Source organism: Ambystoma mexicanum, chromosome 9 (genome assembly GCF_040938575.1).
Source record: "Ambystoma mexicanum isolate Mex_15411 chromosome 9, UKY_AmexF1_1, whole genome shotgun sequence".
NCBI lineage: Eukaryota > Metazoa > Chordata > Amphibia > Caudata > Ambystomatidae > Ambystoma > Ambystoma mexicanum.
Genome location: NC_090931.1, coordinates 835,931,521 through 835,951,738, shown reverse-complemented (window position 1 = coordinate 835,951,738; position 20,218 = coordinate 835,931,521). Strand labels below are relative to the sequence as shown.

The 20,218-nt window shown below is 46.5% G+C and overlaps 1 protein-coding gene across 21 annotated transcripts in view; it reads right to left on the bottom strand.

The window, feature by feature from the left end:
- The window catches only part of UNC80 (unc-80 homolog, NALCN channel complex subunit), a 3,486,058-nt gene that overhangs the window by 1,157,130 nt on the left and 2,308,710 nt on the right, over positions 1-20,218 (bottom strand). The window lies entirely within an intron of this gene.

The following is a 20,218-nucleotide window of genomic DNA, read 5'->3' as shown; positions in this document are numbered from 1 at the left end:
CGTCCCTTAACTCCCCCCCCGTTCTTTGCCTCCCCCCACCACATTCCGCAACTTTCACCCTTCCCCTGCCCTCCCATAACTGCCCTGAGGAGGGCTCAGGGCCCTATGATCGCTTGAGCGTATTGCCCTTCGCGCCATGCCCTCTTAGACTCAGGTATAACAATGGCGTGGGGAGTCCTAATCCCCATTTAGTGTCTCTTGGGATTCCTAGGTGGTCCCAGCTCGCCGCCTCTGAATGACTTGCCGCGATCATTCCTGCGTTTCAATGCTTTCTGTCGAAGTCTTTGGTGGTCTCTCTATTCTTGTTCTCTGCTTGTGTTGAGTTTGGTGTTCCTCAATTTGTATCTTGAGGTTTTGGGGGCATCTGGATTTTGGGTTAATTGTGTTCCATCCTCTTGGGGCTCTTCTTCCTTGTATATGTTCTCTGCCCCTGGCTTGTGCCTCTTCCTTTTCTTGTAAGTTCATTATCCGTCCCCCATGTTGTGACTCTCTGTTGTTTTCCCTCCCAAGCAAAGAGCAGGCCAAAGGGGAACGCCCATTTGTAGCGGATCTGTCTCACCGTTAGTTCTTTTCTTATTGGGGCCATCTCCCGACGTTTCTGGAGGGTCGTCTATGCTAGGTCTTGGTAGAGTTGTATATCTGTCCCATTCATCCTGATGTGATCCATCGTCCGTGCTTTCCGCAGTATCTGCTCTTTTTGTGGGTATGATGCCATTGCCACTAGAACATCTCTGGGGCAGGCTCCAGGTTTTCCCGTGCGGTGTGGGCCTACCCTATGTATTCTGTCGATCTGTTTCTTCTTCATCTTCTAGTATGTCTCGGAAGACGTGTTGCACCACCAGTTTGAGGTCTTTATCTTCAACTGACTCCACCAGGTTTTTGATTCGTATGTTGGACCTGCGGGATCGGTTTTCTAGGTCCTCACATTGGATTTCTAGATTATGGGATAGCCTTGCCAGCCTCTCTTTAGTTTCTGCATATTGTTGTGTCTCGTCGTCTAAGTTCTGCACTGTCTTCTCTAGAATGTCTGTTCGTTCCTCCAGTTTTCCCATGTCTATTTTCAATTCCTGCACCGCTTGCTTCATTTCTCCCTTCATAGATTCAAATTGGGTGTGCATGAAATTCATGAATTGTTCCTGGAATTCTTTAAACCATTCTTTCATGTCCTCTTTGGTAGTCATGTCTGAGTTCTCTTCCTCCCCTTGATCGTTCTCCCCCTTCCCTTTTTGTACTGTGGTCTTCTGGGTTATCGGAGTGTTCCTCCCACAGAGTCGTTACAGATTTTGGTCTTGTTTTTGCTCGACGCTCGTGGCCTGTGCTTGTTTGCACCTGCATTTGGACATGTGTGCTCTCCCAGTCTGTGCATGGACTAATTGTTTTGTTATGTCCTGTGCCTTCTTGTTGTATCCCTATCTTTATTTGGAGGTGGGGAAATCTGCCCCTCTGTCTCCAGCTGTCTTCTCGGGGTTATGCGGTTCCTCCTTCACCTAATGTTTTTGTCCCCGCTTGGCTTTTTCAGGGCGTATGGCGTGGAGGTTATGCCTTTCTTGTTTCTCTTCCCCGTTTCTATTTGTCCTTGTTTGGACCCTCTGTGGAGTCTGGCCCTGGCTTTTGTGGATTCTGTCGTTGCTCTCCCCCTCCTCCCGATGTGGAGTTTATATGTCTGGGATCAGTACCACCCCGTGAGTCCCTTTGATCCTTGTTGGTTTCCCGCTCCGTGTGAAGGGAGGGTGGTTCCCTACTGTGTCCGTCTTAATATGTCTGGGGGGGCCCGAGTTTCCTTATTGTGATTTCAGGGGTGTCTCTCTTGGCATGCAAGGGGGCATCTCTGTAATGTATTTGTTCCTTGTGGGCCCCTCCTGATCCACCTCCTCACCTTGTTGTCTCTCCCTGTGTGCCCTCTCTGTGTCGCTGCAAGGGATCTTCCGCTGCTTCCTCCATCCTGTTTGTGCGCGCCCTGTCCTCTTCTCCGGTGGATTTCCTGAACTGGTCCGGTTCCGTTGTTCATCCAGTTTCCCTTCTATGGCCTAATTGCGTAGTCTGTGGCCGTGGGTAGGAGGAGATGTATACAGAGGTAGCTCCCCGGTTGGCTCGCCCCCTCCTTGGCTGCCGCCACTCTCCTGGGGTCCACTGCCATTTCCGGATGGCTCACTGGTTTTCTGGGCTCCCCGGTGTTCTGCCTCGTGGGCTGCTGTTTGGATGTTACGCCCCTCTCCCGTCTGCCCAGGAGGCACACAGTGTTGGCTCACCTTCTCCTGGGGATTTGCCCAGTCTTATCCTCGCTTCTTGGTGGGCTCTTCTGGCAACGCTGTGGGGGATTCTCGTCTCTTCTGTTGGTGGCTGCGTCCTGCTGAATGGCGCTGCTGACGTGCTGGTAGTCTCCGAGTCAAGGTGACTCTGCACGTTTCTTCCTGTTGGGAGGGGCTCGCCTATTCTCTGCTCCACGATTTCCCCTGCAATCTGTTCCCGCCGGCCTCGAGTTCTGCGTGGGAGGTTCCGTTCCGTTCTTCTCCGGTCACCGGGCTGCTGTTGGGTGGGCGTGCTGCTTCGGCCTCTGCTCCTTCTGGGTGCCGCTCGTGTCAGTTGGAGTGTTCCATTGGTTGCTGTCTGTTATGCTCACCTGGTATCCACAGGGACGCCACCCAGCTGCGGGGACTCTGGTGCCCTTCTCAGCCACTCCCTGGTATAATCAGCGGGGGAGTTCTGTGTGGAAAACAGGTGGGCAATGTTCAAGACTGGGCAACTGGGGGAAGAGCCTCCCAACACCCTGTATGCCCGCAGCTCCTCCCCGGACCTATCCTCACCTTGTTATGGATTTTGGCGTGCACTCCGTCCTGCCTTCTTGGCAGGGGCACGTTGTCCTTTGTGGGCGAGTGTGATCTAGTTACTTCACTGATGCTGCCCTTTAGAGTCTTTCAGGTAGGTCGTATTACTGTTATACTGTAAGCCTTTCTTGGATTCAATAATGTTTTTCTCTCTCCTTAGGTGCGCGGAAGTTCGCTGTGGAGCGTTGGCTGAATTTGGACTCACCGGCAGGTGATGGTGTTTCGAGAGCGCCTTGATGCGGTAAGTAGGCGCTTTGCACAGCCCTATGATGCCTTACCTTTGCTAACCTGTTGTCTTTTGTTCCCGTAGGTTGCGGTGCTCACCCAGAGCAAGAAGTCCCAAGGCGGTCCTGGTCGATGGGCGACTTGAGAGGTAAGCTGCCGGCACAATTGTAAATGTCTAATGTCTTGTTTCTCTCCTTTTGCAGATCCGACGGTCCGGGAGGCTCGCTGTTCCTTGGATGCTGTTTGCAGGAGCAGAGGGCAGCTAGCGGTGGAATCACAGGTAAGCTGCTGCTAATAACGATGTCCCTTTTGTTTTTTCAGGTGCTGTTCTTCCGAGGTTCGCAGATGCTGCTGAACACGATGAGCGTCACGTTGCAGGATTGCAAAGTAACGCGAAGCGTGTTCTCCAAGTCGGGTGTGGTTTAAATAGCATCAAGAAAGTAGTCCAGGTAAAATAGTCCCTAGGCTACCAGACCCAAAACACTATACCGCATAGCTTGGTTCCAAGGAGCCAAGCTATGTGGATGCCTCCATGTTGACTGGCACTGAAATAAAGTAGTTCCCAAGCACAAGTCTCCATTAAGTATGAGCCTGGCGCCAAAGGCGCCAGGACTGGCCCCAAGAGGGCCTAGGCAAAGGACACCTAAGCTTGTTGGGGGCCCGAGCCGAGACCGCTCCTGGCCCATGGGCCTGCTGGGGGGGGTTTCAGGAAGTGGGTCGTGACAGCACTCCCCCCCGCCCCCCCAAGGCCCCTCTCAAGGTGTTCCTTCTGTCGGGCCCTGGTTTAGTTGGAAAGTTGCGATGATATGTTCTGATCAGACGTGGTGCATGAATGTTTTCACAGGGTTCCCAGGATCTGTCTTGGGGTCTAAATCCTATCGACTAGGTAGTATAACCTTCCCTTTGAATACTTGGAATCCAAGATGCTTCTGACTTCGAATTCTGGTTCTCCGTCAATAAGTATGGGTTTTGGTGGTGTCCCAATCCGTGTACCGGGCTGCATCGGTTTTATTAGGACACATGAAATACTGGGTGAATCTGTAGGTTAGGTGGTAAGTCTAGTTTGACGGTCGCTGGGTTGATAATTGCCTTAATGGTGAAAGGCCCTAAGTACCTGGGTTGAAAAGTCCGGGTTCCCTTGATGGGTACAAACTTGGCAGCCAGCCAAACCTTGTCTCCTACCTGATAGTCATATATATATATATATATATATATATATATATATATATATATATATATATATATATATATATATATATATATATATATATATGTATATATATATAGCGCATATTAACCTCCTCAAATAAGGGTAACAATCCAGAACGCCTGCATACCTTACAAAATTCTGCATTGTATGCTCAGCAAGACCAACTAACAAAGAAAAGAAGTATCTCTGTTGCGGACCCAACAGGTCTACGATGGCACTACAAACAGCCTGAAGGTCTGAAAGCACTCAAACATACATTGGACACACCAGCGTTGAAATCTTTAAACAACGTTATGAAAAAAAATGGAACCCCGTTTACAAGTCAGACTCCCCTATCTGATGCCAAGTTGCTAGAAAGCATTGAGGCTCAACAACCAAAGACCACAAATGAACTGTGCGGAGAGTATGAGTCTGCAAACAAGAGTATCTTGTTGTTTTCTCATGGGAATGAAGCCACCCAAAACTTCAGAAACATAGAGAATCTATGCGTACTGGAAATTAGTGGGGTACTTGTGACTCCCGCTCCAGCTGCTGACAACACTGTTAATACAGCCGTCAATCAGCCAAAACCTACCAAATTCCAGTTACCCAATGCTTCTGAATCCCCTCACCTTTCAACTGAGAAAGAGAAACATCAAATGCCTCCACTGCTGACGGCCCGCTTAACAAAAGACATTGCAGATCTTACTCTGTGCTTAGAAGCAGGCCTGACCGCATGGTAAACGTCAGAGTTCCGATTCAGCCGAAATGACAGACCGTTGTCAACCATGTCAAGTGAAAACATTCAAGCCTTCTTCACCTCTACCTCCACCAACGTTGACAATCTCAAAAGAGAAAAAAAAAACTTGTCTTACCTTTTGCCTACAACCACGGCTAACTCTTCTGTTTATGTGTCTGGAACAAATTGTTCACTGAATCTTGACACCCCCAAGCAACAGTTAATTAGCAGTCATGACGAGTCCAGCGACGAACTTGAAACCGACTCAACTACTGTTTCCCCTGCAAATCCGAATACCCGACTACGGCATCCCTCAAAGAGACTTACTCATCGCCTGGCTGATCATAACGAAGAAAATCAGAGTATATACCTTGCTCAACTGCAAGCAAACATCATCTCTGCAGTTACGATCACATTGTCACCTTACCTAAAACTATATGAAAACTTGAATGATAATTACAAGGATCAGTCAACGCTAAAAGCACCAATGAATTCTAAATTCATCCATATAGAAGCCTTCATGGAATCAACGAAAGAACGCAGAACGAAAGACAAAGAGCTAGATGGTGCCATCTTAAAGTCTTTCATTGAACTGGCTGAAGACGCCAGGTCTGATAAAAGAATCATTTTGGAGGGTGTTTGTGAGATAGCACTCTAAAGGAAAATGGAGGGACAGACTCGGACATCCGAACCACTATCCGCGCTTAACACAAACCATTTGCTGACTCCAAGCACTATGGCAAAGGAAGCCAGCGGTTAACGACAAAGTCGAGAAGAAAGACAAATAATTCTATGGTCATTCACTACAAAAGAGGTTTTGTGCATCTAATCTTTCGATTAGCACTTCTGGCAACCAGGTCAAATGGACCCTGACAACTGCCTGGCATTTGAACTGAAAATTAGGGAGCGTTCATGAATCCTTAACCCCTTCTCAAAGAGATGAAATATACCCTCTATCAAATTTCTTGAAATTCATGTATAGATCTATTCAAGATAATTTTAGGTCTACAAGTTGCCACTTGGATAGAGGTCCGGCATCCTGACCACATGCATATGATCATGAAGTACAGCCGAGGAAAAAAAAGCAACAAACCTCACTGAGAGCTCTGCAAACATGTAGATCTGAAGCTTGCGATTGATTGAAAAAAAAATTAATGCAACAGTATAATAATTGGCTTAAGATGCACAAAGTTGTCTTGCTTCATAATAACAGTGTTCAGATGTTCAACCACTTGGCCAATATGACAACTTCAGATTTCTGGAAGGGTTTAAATCCAGAATTTAATAAACAAGTGATATTGCAAGCCAACATAACACATACACTAGAGTGGATGACTACTCTAATGTATACATGTATCAGACATAAAGTTGGATTATAATGTCAAACTCCCGACTGATCCCTGGCATTCATTATTTTGGGTATCAGGGCATTGCTCCCTGCATTAAGGGACTTAGTTGATCACAAGCTCCTGGTCTTGGTGGACTCTTGAATCTGGTTATTAAGTTGGGACCCTATCTGTGGGCCAAAATCATTGAGACACTGGGGCTCATTATAAATTTGCCAACCCTGAACAAAAAAGTGCTGGTAATAACGTTTATCACCACATTTCAGGACCAGAAAACGACAAGTTTGCCGGTGGGGGTTACCTGATTTATCTCCAGCCAAGAGCTGGATACCGGTAAACTCATAATGAGCCCCACTGTTTTAAAAGGTTATTACATCCCGAGCTTTGCCAGATTCTTGGAAAAAAGGATATATAATCCCTATTTACAAGAAAGGGGACATATGAATCCTGGCAACTACCAGCCCATTGCCCCGCTTAATCTCTTAGGGAAAATCTTTGCGGCCCTGATACCAAAACTTGTCATTACTTGGGCTTCTGACTCAGGCAAGGTGAATGTGTGTCAATCAGGTCTTAGAAAACATCTGGGCACTGAATTGAATGGTATAATCTTGAAATTCCTTCTGCATCTGGCATGGTCTAAAAACAAACCAATCTAAGCAGCCTTCATAGATCTTTTGGCTGCTTTTGACAAGGTCAGTAGGAATAGGCTTTGGGAGAAGCTACAGAAATTGAACATATTTCGCCCTCTGCTTGCTCCACTAAATGATTTCCACTCTAAAACATCTGTCCAAATGCGTTTAAATAAAACAGACACTATTTTGGATCCTATTGTAACAAATAATGGCTTAAACCAAGGCTGTGTATGTGCTCCAGCCTTGTTCATCTTGTATATCTCTGACTTAGGGGCACATCTAAATAAAATCAGTATGTTTCCCCGGCTATGGCACATGAAAATAACCATTAGCTTTTATAAGCCAATAATTTGGTTATCTTGACTCATACTCTGGTGGAATTACAAAGATCTTTAGATGTTATGACCTCATATATGACAACAAACCACATGGCAGTTAGAGGCTAAAACTAGAATGATGAATTTCTCTAAATGTAGTAAACGGTGCCATTATAAAAAGGAAAGTCAATAAGGCTACTATCGAGGCGGTGGACCAATTTATCTATTTGTGCTTCCCTCTTCTGGGAAGACTATTTACCTCAGCTTTCTTTGGTCAGCTGAGGGAAAACATTTCATCTCAGTTGATTCAAATGAATCAGGAGTATGGTAAATACTCCTGCCGGTAATTTGATATTACAAGTCGAAAGTTATTCCAGCTGTAACGTATGGTTCAGAAATAATCAGTAAGGTGGACCTGTTCAGATGACATCAATTGGAAGGATTGTTGTGGAGGTGTGTTTTAGGATTACCTACCTATATTCTTATCTCTGGTATTAGGTACAAACTAGCACTCGTCTCTATGAAGACCATAGTTTATTAGCAATCCTTACAATTGTACTTTAAAATCCTGGATCCTCTGAGGCACTCTTTGTTTCAGGGTATTAAACTGGCCTCGCCAAAAGAGGGTTCTAATGTAGTTACAACATGGTTAAGTATATGTAGGAGCTTACTTAGTAATATACATATGTTGTCAGAAGAATGTTTACTCAACCCAGATTTGGCTAAAAGAAATTATGTTTAATGGATTGGTGTACCACTTGTGATACAGTACCCACAAATAAAACAAATAAACCTTTTACATGGTTAGGTAGGCAAGAGAAGGCTTTGGGCCTGCTGCCTTCTCTGAATAGGTTCACTGACCCTAGATGGCACAAACTTGCTATGAAAAATACATTCAATATGCTACCGACCCTTAAAATCATGGCCCTTAAAATTTTAGGATTGAAAGAACCATTCATTTTGAATGCATTCTACATGGGTGCTTTAGTGAGAACCTCTTAGGATTTTAAAAGGCTTGAATTTGAGGCTTAAATTAGCAGCTATTTGCTATGTTTTAGCTATTTTTAATCAAGTAGAATTTGTAGTGTAAGGCTATTGATTAAGAAATGTAATGATTTTTATAATGTGTCTAAAGTGTTTTTATGATTCTTTTTTGTTGGATTTGCTGCTGTAACAAATTCGTATTTTAATGTTCTTCTTTTCCTTCTTTCTTTCTTTTCTATAAGTCCTTTTTTTTAAAGATTTTAACAATGGTGTTGTAACTTAATAATATATGTAAGGTTTATCTTATAAACCATATAACATAAAAGAAGGAGGAATCACTCTCCAATGTTGCCATAGCACACAAGGTTAGAGAACCTATCACAGTCATACTGGGCCCTATCACTGATATACACGCCTTCCTCCTCAGTCCTTCTGCTCCCGTTAATCTATTGGGTAGGTACTTATTGTGTAAACTCAGGTGCATTATATATTCCATTCCAGATGGGGTCTTTCTGGATGTTACCAGTCAAAATTCCGACGCCAGTTTTAGCAGCCTTACAAGTTCCAACAGACCTGAGGGCACATCCAGGAGCAGGGGAATGCTTGGTTGATTTGCAAGACTTAATAAATGATATACCACAGTCCCTGTGCTCAGTCCACAATAATGCAGTGGGTTACATTCATACATCTGAACCTGTTATGATTCTTAATGATCCTTCCAAGAGATTAACACGCATTTCCTAGTATCCTTAAAACCAGAGGTATAGGAAGGTATCACTCCAGTCATTAAATCACGTGTCAGGCAAGGCATTATCATTCCTACCACTGGTCCATGCAACACTCTGATATTACGGGTCAAGAAGCCCTGTAGAAACACCTGCTGATTCATGCAAGTACTAAGGGCAGTGAGCTCAGTAGCTATTCCCTCCTTTCCTGCTGTTCCCAATCCAACTACTTTTCTAGCATATATAGCCCCAACTGTAACCCATTTCACAGTAGTGGATTTGTGTTCTGCTTTGCTCCTATATTTAAAGTGTGTGAAACCTGAGGGTATCCTCACTCCTACTTCCCCTGGATCCTCTGCTGAGGTGGCCAGGGAAAGGTCATTGTTCTTGGACCCATCCCTGTTGGTGGAGAAGCAAAGCAGGATCACCCGGAAGGAGGGTCCTTGGAGATTTGGAACAAGGTACCCCCAGGTGAGACATGGTATCCCCTTTTCTCTGTGAAAACCAACGTAACCCTCCTTCAGCCTTTATGGGTGTCATATCTCACAGGAGACATTGGTCCATTTGGCACCGTTGGAGCCGGGTTGGCATTGCCCACATTGTTCCTTCCAACATAGCGGGCCATATCTTCTGCAGTGTTCCAGCCATGCTGTTCAAGGCTTGACATGTGACTCTGCCCCCGTTGCTAGGGACGGCATATCAGGCGTCTCGATCCGCGCTTTGGCGTGTTGCTACTCTCTATACATCAACGCTCCAACATACTGTTCCCTCTTCGCAAGATCCCACGAGAAAGGTCTCATCCTGTATTCAGCACTTTCTCAGAGTTGCTACAGCAACGCGTGACGCCATCGTCTTTTCTGGATGTGCGTTCGCGTTCAGTCTCTGATCCCGTGGCAATGTAACCTCCCAGGAGAATCGCCGGCGAGCCGGCGAACAAACCTTCTTGGACAACTAGCTTATCTTCAACCCATTCTCGAGATTCTTTACTTATGACATAGCTTTTCCTTTGGACATTGCCTGAACACCTCACCAACTCTTCTGGCTGCAAGAACACCCATCTGCCCAGAAGCAAGCAGGGTTTTATTCCCCAGAGGGTTTCCCTGGCGTTCTTACTCCTTCTTGGCTAATCACGCTATGGGTTGGAAGGGGACCGTCAGGAGGCTTTTCATTAACATCACTGCTGCTGCCTCGGTCCCAGGTCGGTGGACTTTGTACCTTTTGAATTGTTGTGATTATCAACATATACTGAGCTTTGCAAGTTATCAAATCTTACAATGGGCTATTGTACAACAGCTCCCCTCAATTGTCCTCATTCAACATACTGCAGTAATGGGACGAGGAAGGGGAGACTAGGAATAGTGAATACTAGTGATCTATTTCACCACTTTAGCACTTGGAACGAGGAAGATGCCTGCAGAGTATTGGGAAGCTCAGGCATGTCATTCTAATTGCAGTCAGGCAATTCAAATTGAAGACTCACACCTGCAACCTGTCAAGTGGTTGCAGGTGTATGAAAAGTAAGGTAATCAGCAGCACGGAGAGCAGCACTGAGGCCTGTGTGGGAGAGTCCAGCGTGCAAGAAGGCAGTCGTGGTGGGCCCTGCAGTGCAACCAGGACGCCGGCAGAAGACCCAAAGGACTTGTGGTGCCCAGGAGACAGGTGGACTGTGAAGGAACCGCAAGATTGGGAGCCTCTGTGGTCGAAGCAGTGCGACCGATGCTGCAAGTGGAGAATAAAAAAGAAGGTAGCTGCCAGCGCCCGCGAAAGCAGAGCAGAGCTGACAGCGAGAACCGAAGAGCCCAGGAGAGCGAGAGGAGCGCGCGAACAATAGGAAGTCAGCATGTGAGGCTGACCATGGGGAGCCCAGCTGTCTGGAAAGAAAGCACAAGACCGCTGAGTGAAGAAGGCAAGTCACTCTGACCAGGGTATCCTGGGGGCAGTGGGGAATGAGAGGCAAACACGGAACAAGTGAAATCCTATGGAAGTGATGAAACGTACCCGCGGCTGCGGGTTGGGTGAAATAGAAATGGCAAAACAAACAGAACAGTATTGAATCCTGCACTGAATGAAACTTTTATGAGCGAAGTTATAACAAATGAGAAATGCATATGAACTCAGAACAATATTGAATACCACCAAACTACAACTAATGATTTGTGAAAGCCAAGTAAGCGGCAAGAAAGTAAGAAAAAGAAGATTACGAGAGAGCATAACGGCAAGGTGTTGAAGGAGGAAAACAACCAATAAGTGAACTCTTGTAATAAAAAACAGTATGGCAAGATCAAGGATTGGTCCACGTTGTGTGATTCAGTGTGGCAAGACCAAGGATTGGTCCAAGTTGTGTGACACAGTGTGATAAAACCAAGAGACTGAGTTGAAGAAACCTGTGTGGGTTAAGATGCCTAAGGTTCCTGGTTGCACGACCTTTAGTGGTGGACTGTATGGTCTGAAAAATGCACCTAGACCAGGGAACCCTCAACTGTGGAAGCCAAATAATTTGTTTAAGCAAATCAGCAAACAATAAGTTGAAAGAGTTGTTAAGTGTATCCAGAAGGAAAGACAACCTTATTTTGAACATTGAGAGGCAGATGCCAAGCAGAGGTTGGCAAGTTGAAGTCTTGGGGAAGGGAATCCCGACACTAGGTGAACCTTGATGGTGTCTTGAGGACAGAATCCTCAAGCCCCTTTTATGTGAGACTGTTACCTTGAACCTGGGAAGGGAACCCCAAGGATTTGTAGAGCTGTTATGAACTTGAGAACAGTAGTCCAGAGACTTTTGTGGAACTTTCCTGTACTTGGGGAAAGGGAGCTGAAAAGGAAGCTAATAGCTGGAAGAAGCTCAGAACTTTTACTAAACCTTTATTAATGGTTTTAGAAGGGTTGGAAAACCCCTAGTTTGACCTATAACTAAGATGGGAGTAATCTTGACCATCAAACAAAAAGAAATTACAGTCCTAGTCAGTTTTTAGTCAAAGTAAAATGGCCTATACTAATAAACCTAAGGTCTGCCCTCTTTCTAATACAATAAATGTGTAGAGGGGAATGTGTTATGCAACAAAACAAAATCAGTTTTGGACCTCTTGGTCTTCCCTCACTGTAGCCCAGATCACTATGCAGCTTGGAAAACAGTTTAAAAAAAAGTTAATTTCCTTCTGATTACCAAAGTTCAATGTAGGTTTCCCTCTGCCAGGCTCAAACCTTTTAATCACAATTTATGGGGCTCCTTTCCCCAAGTTTCACTCACACCTTCATAGGCTTCCCTCAGTCGGACTCAAGCCTACTACACAAGTTTGTTTCATTCCACTGTGGAAGACTTTCGAAACTGCAATGCTTTTGCTTTTACCTCAGCATGACCACTTCAACCTCCTTTTTTAAATTTGTGGGGTTGCCTTCCCCAGTCTGCAATCACATTTTCATAGGCTACCCTCAGTCGGGCTCAAGCCTCCTTCAAATGTCACTTTTTACATTCTCCATAGGCTTCCATCAACCGAGTTCGAGCCTTGTTTCAAAGGTAACCTCTTCCACTCTCCATAGGTTTCCCTCCGCCGGGCTCGAGTCTTGTTTCACAGTTCTTTTTCACTTCAGCCTGCCTGGACTTCTCACAATTATTCACAAGTTGTTATCTCGCTCACGTTTCCCTTTTCATGTGGCCTTTCACTTTACATTGCACTTTTATTCACCACATTGAGTCTTTCGAAAATGCGAGCAAACCTTAGAGGACCACTCCATTGCTATAGTATTGTCACTTCAAACAGTCTTTAACAAATGTTCGTTTTCATTACTTCAGACTTAGAAGCAATCGCGCAACCTTCAATGTGTGCGATGCACAGCCCAACTTCTCTCATCACTCACCAGCCGTGTAGTCGAAGTCTTCCCCGTAGTGACTGTTAGGCAGAATCATCTGCAGTACCCTTAGGGAACACTACAGACAATTAAGACTATAAGTGGTAGTACAATTTCACCATTGTTACAAACCTGTACTACGCAGTAAAGTGGTAGCAATGGCTGAGCAGCCAGACTTATCTAAAGAGCAAATGAGCAGTAGTAGGGATTACAAAAAGGACTACAATTACTGTGACTCAAGCAAACACTGACTCAAGGTTTCTGGTTAGAAAAATATAAGTACATTTATTTCTAAACCATCTGTTCACAAAACACTTCACTTCTATTAGATAAAATCACACTCTAAATATACTACACACAACCAATTCCTTTTGTTCAGGTCAATTCAAGGTAAGTACATTAGGATTTGACTGACAGGTGTTGCGAAACAAAGACGTTACCATGGGTTAATACGTGATCACTTTTTGACAGTAATGACAGTTCGGTCTTACAAAAGAAAAGCGTACCCGCGTGAAGAAATGTAACCATAGTCAACTACACTTAGCACATAGAATTAAAACAAGATACAAATCATAGGCAATACTTTTGTCAAGGCAATAGAATCAGAGGACGTGCTCTAAGAGGCAGACAAAAGTCAATAGGCCTGTGCCAGTGTCAAATGGAGCAAGGGCTCTGTTGTCGAGGATCACACAGTGAGAACAGTTCGAGATTAACATTGCCAGGAGTACTTGATATTGTCACAGGGAAGCAAAAGTTATAAGAGGGAAGTAAGAAAGGACAAGCCTTAGGAATGGAAAGGGTTCACCCCGATTCCTTAAGATCCGACGGAGAGAACGACCAAATGGACACAGTACCTTATTCGGATGAAGAAAGTTGGTGCTACGGCATTTGTTCCTGGTAGTTCCTGCAGACTCACGGTTCCTGGAGCTTCAGTCGTGGGGACAAGACGGAGAACATCTGGAGCGATCTGCACTACCCAGGGAGCGAAGCAAAAATGAATAAAAGGTACGCTCCTTAAAAACAGGACAGTGCTCTTCTGATGGCTATCCGGACCACTACAGCTCAGTGCAGCGATTTCGACCCAGAAGAGGATTCTCTGGCTGTAAAAGGTGAGCTGGTTGATCCCACCAGGCTCAAGGGAAGAAGACTCTGGACTGGATCTTCTTTGTCGTTGAAGGGTAGATAGCTCAGGACTGCAGCAGGGCTTCACCGGGATCCAGGAGTTGCAGCAGCCGCCTTCCTCTCCACTTCTCTTTGGTTCTTGTAGTTCCAGTGGCGACTCTGACTTTCAGCCCAAGAGTCCTGCCTTTTATGCCAAACTCCCCCATTCACACAGCCTGGCTGCCAATCACACAGCAGGGGGGTTGTTCAGCCCGCACAACCACCCCATCTAAGCGACACAAAGTGCGACTTGGGTCTCCAAGGACTAAACCCCTCCCTCACATTCAGCCCACCTAGAGAACCCAGACGCCAAAGGAGGGCTTCTTCACAGAAGCCTGCCAAAGGACGGAGAACAAGGAAACCAAACCTGGTTTGGCGCGAAAAGCAAACAACAAGAAAGACCTTTCCAACACGAAATGGTTGAAAGACCACGCTAGGACCCAAAATAAAAATGATATGGGGTAGCGGGTTTTATGTTCAGGTCTGTCACCACAGCCAGAACACTAACACGGGAATCTGTGTAAAATGATAGTTACCACTGCCACCAGCCATGTCGAGTCGGAAAGGGGGACACAAAGTGCCCCTTGAGGTACAGAAGGACAGGGGATAGCTATTCCCCTCCAGTACTCATTGTAAAATGGTTGGTACTGGATCTGTATTTAAAAGGACTAGTAAAGTCCTTTTAAATTTAAACATTTACCTGTTTCTGGGGGACAGTAGTCATCCCCAGAAATGGAGTTCACAAGGGAAGCCTCAAAGACATCCCTGTGTCACTGCACTAAAGGTGCTGTGTGACACACAAGTAAAAAGATGATGCCTAGGGAGTTGGTGATACTCCATTGCCCATGAGCACAAAAAGTACAACACACACAAAAATACACTAAGAGTGGGAAAAAGGCTCACACTCTTACCAGGTGAAAAAAAATAAACCCCAGAAATCCAGCAAAGCTGCTGAGGCACTCACTAGGTAAGGGAAATTAGCCATAAATGAGAATTCAGCCTACCACTGACACCTCCTACTCTCTTGCGAAGGCCGCCACCTGTGGACTCCGAAATCCTCCTTTGCTTTGTTCTCGCCTTGGGGAGGGGAGCATGCTGCTTCCCGCAACACCTTGCAGGCGCCACTCTCTTCTCTCGTTCGATGACCGCCTAAACACTCAGCAGTCACAGGGCAATGCAAGCATCCCGCTGAACTCCATACAAGTCAGCATTCCTGGTGATCAGCTCTCTCAATCTCCCGCGTATCAGTGGCTCCAGAGAAAGTACTCTGCCTGGACCCCAGCTTCTCTATGGAAGAACTGCTCCTTCTCATGCCTCGCCTTACTCAGAGTGTGTCTCAGTGTTCCACCTTTTAACCATGTGGGGAGAGCTAATAGGTACTAGGTGTTTGTAATAAAGATCAAGTGCCTGAGCTTCCCAGATCTTATTAGTGGGACATGTCAAATGTATTGAATGGCTAGAAGTCCTTTCAGCTTCAGATCTCCTCTTCCTCGTCTCAGTGTTTGTGTAGAAAAAGAGGGGTGGGGTACTGGGAAGTTGGAATAGCCTATAAAATAGGATGGGACAGAGGTATTTTGGAAGGGGGATACCATGTCTCGCCATTGGGTGTTCCTCCCCCACTCCCCGAGGTCCCCTCACCCAGGTGATCCTACTGCACTTGTCCATCCCCAGGGTCTGAATCCAAAGGTGATGGCTGTGCCCTGGCCACCTGAGCAAGGGATCCCCGGGGTCTGGGCAGTGAAACACCCTCTCGTTTTTCACACACCATTACATTTGTTATTGACCTCCCTATACATTGTTTAGCTTTAGTTGTGAGGGCAAGGATAGGTTTTGGGCACAGACAAGACTTTTAAGTTGGACTTTCAGACTCAGACTTTCCTTAGTTTTGTTCAGGTAGGGAAATCCCACTTTAGCATAGGGCACGTTATAGGACTTTTGAGTTAATAAATCCTTTCATTTTGAACTTTGAATCTGTTGTCTGTGCCTTGTTTTATGATGCCTTCAAAAAAGACAGTCAATATCTATTTGCTTTTTCCCCATAAAGGTATCCAGTACACCTGGACCCAACTGCCCCAGGGGCTATACTAAATCCTGTACCCTGTTTTCCCAGCAGTTAAAGAAAGTTTGAGATGATATCATGTTACTGGGAAAAGCTGGAAAATCAGTGCTAGTGCAATATGTAAATGACTTGTTATAAGTATCCCCTTCCTATGAGTCTTACAAAATGGACACGCAGTTGTTATTGACTGCTCTGGCTGACAAAGGTCACAAAGTCTCCAAATAGAAGCTACCGCTATGTAGGGAAACGGTACACTATTCATGGTATGACACTCCGCAATGCAGCAACCTCACACGCATCAGCCTCAAGCCCATCAGCACTGCATCACAATCCATAACACAGAAGTTGAGGCTCGCGAACATCTGCTCAGCTATCACCCATGCCGCAGACATTGCCAACCTTATCACTACAAATGACCTTGATGCCATGTTCATCATAGAGACCTGGCTGAAACCCACCTCCACCCACATCTTAGACGTCCTTGTGCCCAATGGCTACAGTATACAACACAGAGATTGGCTGAAGAAGATAGGCAGAGGCCTCGCATTCATCTAAAAACCTCAGTGCCCAGCACCAGATTTGACGTCGCACAACATTGGCTCCTTCGAAGTCTCCTCCTGCCACTTTCCGTTTTCCCTGATGGACAGAGTAACCTTACCCATCTCATCTATAGACCACTCCAACCCAACACCACCTTCTCCGGAGACTTCGCCTTCCTGGTCACCACACCAACAGCATCTTCTTACGCGTCTTCAACCTCCCAGGCAACAAGGCCACCAAACCGATTAAGGAAGCTCGCCTTGGCCTTCTTAACACCCTCATCCTCACACAGCACATGAAAGACCCAACCCACAAGAAAGGTAACATCCTCAACCTAACCATCACTGTACTGCCTTCCCTCCAATACTCCACTACAGCTCTCCTCTCCTGTTTAACTGGTCTGACTACCTGGCTGTGCCTTTCAACATCCTGCACACTACCCCAGTCAAGCACTCACAGCAGAAACTCATCAGACAAATCTTCAAGTCCTTCAAAAACGTCCCGGTGGAAGGCCGCAGAGAAGACCTTGCCTACCTCCACCTCACATGGACCGAACATCTACAACCGAAAATGTGATTCTCTACTGGAAGCACTCAGCGCCACCCTCTCAGCCTCCATCAACCGACACTCACCTCTGAAACAATGCACCTGTAAACCGAAAGCGTCAGCAACCTGGTACATGCAAGAACTCAACCTCAGCAATTGAGTCATCAGGAAACAAGAGAAAACCCGGTGCTGCTCCAGGACTGCATCCGACGTAGCGCTCCTCAAGGAACTCCAAGCAACCTGCCAACAACTAATCAACACAGCCAATGACTCCTACTATCAGAACACCATAGCAGAAGCAGACAACAAAACCAGAGCTCTCTTTAAAGCAGTCAAGCACTGTATCAACATGCTACCCGACCCTGCCATACCACACTCCATCAAAAAATCCACTGACATCAACACCTTTCTCATCAACAAAATCAGCAAGATTTGCCAGCACATAGATACCTGCTCTGCATCCACATACCCACCGCAGGTCACTCCTCACAAAATCTCCACATTGTGGAGAACATTCAAGACACTCTCAACAGAGGACCTGGTAGAAACCTTGGCCGCCCTCTGTTACGCACTGCTGCCGTAGACTACCACGCCGCCCGCACCTCTTATCTGCTGGTTCCTGGCGTTTGTACACTCAATGTTGCGGGCGGTCGCGTCTACATCTGCGGACTCTGGCTTGATTGCGTGCGCAAGATGGCACCGGCGGCAGATCCCAGGAGGGACCCATGGGGGAAGGTTGGTTTCAGGATCAGGGCTACACCACGCCTCCGTCACGGCACGTCTGTCTTTGCCCCGCTCACGTGATCACACTCTGGGCAGTATATCCACAGTGGTATCCAGTTTCCTAGGAAACCACTGATGCAGGAGGAGCGCCACTTTCACGATAAAAGACCGGCATGTCCTCTACTCTGTGCATCTTAACACTCCCATGAGCTAGGTTCTTCCCTGCCTCTTCATGGCGTTCTGGTCCTGCAGTACTCCTTGCAGTGCATCTTGCTTCCTGTCTGTTATTCCAGGTTATCCCTCATTGGTTCTTCAGTGAACTCTCTGCTCTGCCTTTTCTCTTATTCCTTATTTTTCCTTCCTTTCCTCCCCTTCTCTTAAATCTGCAGAGGATGGCTCCTCTGACGAATTGCAGTCCAACTGCGCTCCCCAGCCCAGTGGGACCCTGCGGCCCTACTGCCTTCATACCACGTTAACCCGGGAGCAACTCAGCCTGTGGTTTCCCCGACCTTGTTCAGGTTTACATCTGCCCGGACTGGAAGGGGGCTGAATCTCCTGCCTGCACTAACCTCGATCCATCCTGGAAACTTTGCAAGCGGGTGCCTCCAAGATGAAAGGGAACGGTACCTTGCAACCAGGAACTGGTAAGCAAGGCCCAAGCGACCAAGTCCTTGACACACTCAAAGCCACATCGGATAAATACTTTATTTATTTATTTATTCATCTGTAGGGTGCCGAAAGCCTGCGGGTATCGGGGCGCCAACATAAAGACAGGACGACAAGGACAAGACAAAGAAACAGGACACTCGGTCAGTGGAGGAAGACCAAACAGTGGTAGTCCAATTCATTTAAACAGGAGTGTTTTCAGCTTTTTTCTGAAAACAAGGTGATTTGTCTCTAATCTTAGGTTTAGGGGCAGGCCATTCCAGTTTGTGGCTGCACCGATCGGAAAGGCTCTGACTCGACCATTTGCTTTCTTGTGTGGTTTTACTATGATGAGTCCTAGTGCTTCTGACCTGAGTGAACGTGCTGGCAAGTATTGGGTAATCTTTGATTTCAGATATGCTGGAGCTTTCCCATATAGGCACTTGTGAACTAGTGTCATGGATTTAAACAGCACTCGATCTTCAATCTTCAATCAATGTAGCTCTTTACGAGCATACGACATCCTCCCAGCATCCATCCTCAAAACCCTCCCTGCAGAAGCTCCCCTTCCCTACCTGGAGATCATCAACAGCTCCCTAACTCAAGGCACCTTCCCATCGACCTTAAAGACAGGACAAATCCTCCCTCTATTAGAGAAACCCACTCTGGATCCCAACAACCTAGGTAACTATCGCTGCATCACCCATTTTCCATTCATAAGTAAAATCATTGAGAAAGTGGTAGCCGCGCAACTGCAGCAACACATTCACACCAACAATCTCCTCCAAACCTACCAGTCCAGGTTCAGACCAAGATGCAGCACAGAGATGGCAACCATACAGGTGGTTGACAACGCCCTCAACCTCCTTGACAATGAACACTGAGGGCATTGCACTCAAGCTCACCTCCTGCGCCAAGTCCCTCGGATAGCTTTAGATGCACCATTCTATCACTGGTCCATATCCCTCCTGGATGGGGGCAATGCCCTCCTCAAAGGCCTTCCGTCATCCTCCTTTGTGCCCCTGAGAAGTGTCCTACATGCGGCCGCAGACCTCCTCAAGGGTCTGCACTGTTACGACCAGATCACCCCAGCCTTCATCCACCTTCACTGGCTCCCACTGCACGCACAAATCACCTTTAACGGTTGCTGCATCATCTATAAACCAGTCACTCTCAAGTCACCCAGCTACCTTGCAGAGAAACTCAGCATCTCCGGCGGACAGCGCACCACCAGAAGCCAGGACACGTACAGACTTGAAATCCGCTGCCGCGAAAAGGAAAGGGCCAGAAAACAAGTCTTCTCTGCCTGCGCCCCAAAACTAGGGAACCTCCTCCCTGTCAGCATCAGACTTGCCTCCATGCTCCAAAAATTCAGAAAAGAACTCAAGACCCACCTCTTCAATGAGTCTCTCCTCAACATGTAGGCCATCACATCACCCCCCGCGCCACCTGATACCGTCCGCCCCTCTCCCCCCCTACACCCTGTACACCTAAAGCCCTCCTGTGTGCCCCTCTGTATCCTATCCACCGTTGAATATCTGTTGTGTTGTTTCCTCTGAAATGCGCTCCTTTATGCATCTGTACTGTCATACACCTCTGTAAATCGCTCCGTTGTGTATCAGTATTGTTGTATACCTCTTTAAAGCCCTTGGTTGCTTCTCGAAGCTAGGTCCTCGCTCAATATACAATATACAATAATAATAATAATAATAATAATAA